A 1306-nucleotide genomic window follows, 5' to 3' on the forward strand; every position below is an offset into this window, starting at 1 on the left:
AAGGAAGGCAAATGCGGTACTGCTTTTCGTGGACGGATCAGAAGGCGGTAACTACATTCTCCAACAGAATGACATATGATCAGAACCAGGTTGGAGAAAAACCTAACAACGCTTTGCACTGTAATTAAATGGAATTGCATTACATTTCACTACCAGAGCAGATTTGTTCAAGCAAATTCGAAGGCAGGTTTGCAGATGGGAAAGCATGCAAGAAAGCTCAGCTCTTGTCCATGTAAAAGGCTGCAGTTGAAGAACAAAACAGTTTCTGCCCAGTTTCGAAATGGGGACCTTTCGCGTGTTAGGCGAACGTGATGACCACCACACTACAGAAACGAGCCACTGCCGCGCGTGCTCCGGCTCAGTGGCGTCCAGCACTGACAGTTGAATCCGTTCTACGTTTCACCTTTCTGTTTCCAATAGCTCGTTGTTGTCCAGCGAAATTGACATCTTGAAAACGTAAAAAAAAAGACACGTTAAATTGATGACAAAATATAGACAAAGCTGTCGTCGATGTTTGTACCGTAGGGCGAGGTGGAATAGGCTGGGACGACTTTCCCTGCAGCGTAACAGCTGCGACATGACCTTATTGAAGGGTGGTAAACTGAGTATTTACGTGTTTTGCCCAAGTTGGTGTGAGTTGAAAACTCGAGAGCATAGCTTTAAGGTGATTGGGCTGAAAGTGACAAAGGACCTGAGGCACATTTCCGACAAAGAAGGTTGTGCGTGTTTGGAATGCTCTACCAGAGGAAGTGGAGGAGGCTATTACACTCAAACAATTGCAAAGGTAATCGGGTGAGTTTCTGGATATGGTGCGTTGATAGGGATTGGGGCCAAATGCTGGGGAACAGGACTTGTTTAATTTTGGCTATGTGGTGAGCATGGTCGAGGTCCACCGAAGTATCTTTTTCCACGATGTCCCCCAATAACGTCATGTTGCTTCCACCGGCTTTAAAGGATTACTTTTCAGCGGAGTTTGCCATCGCAGTCTGTGGCACAATCATTTAGTCTGTTCGACTGCTCACGGGAAAGGTAGGATTGTGAAACACTGCAGAAACGAACGACTTCCTTACTTTAGCTCCGACTGACCATACTCTGTGAAATTTTCCCAGATCCTCAGCTGAGGATTTTTGCTGCTGGAAGTTACCTCAGAAACTCTGTTAATTCGAAATGTATTGTGCGAATCGCAAAACAGAAAGCATTTAACACGGAACACAAACGAAACTGGCATTTTCAGACACAGAGATGCATGAATGCTAAATGTGATACAGTCCGATGGCATGAGTCATAAAGTAATCTCACAACTAAC

General features: G+C 45.0%; 1 non-coding gene across 1 annotated transcript; it reads right to left on the minus strand.

The window, feature by feature from the left end:
• Window positions 1-260: 260 nt before the first annotated feature.
• Window positions 261-333, minus strand: trnav-aac. Its single transcript has one exon. It is a non-coding gene; the product is annotated as a tRNA-Val (tRNA).
• Between the last annotated feature and the right edge of the window lie 973 nt (window positions 334-1306).

The sequence above is a fragment of the Chiloscyllium plagiosum genome, unplaced genomic scaffold (assembly GCF_004010195.1).
Source record: "Chiloscyllium plagiosum isolate BGI_BamShark_2017 unplaced genomic scaffold, ASM401019v2 scaf_41074, whole genome shotgun sequence".
NCBI classification, from domain to species: Eukaryota; Metazoa; Chordata; class Chondrichthyes; order Orectolobiformes; family Hemiscylliidae; genus Chiloscyllium; species Chiloscyllium plagiosum.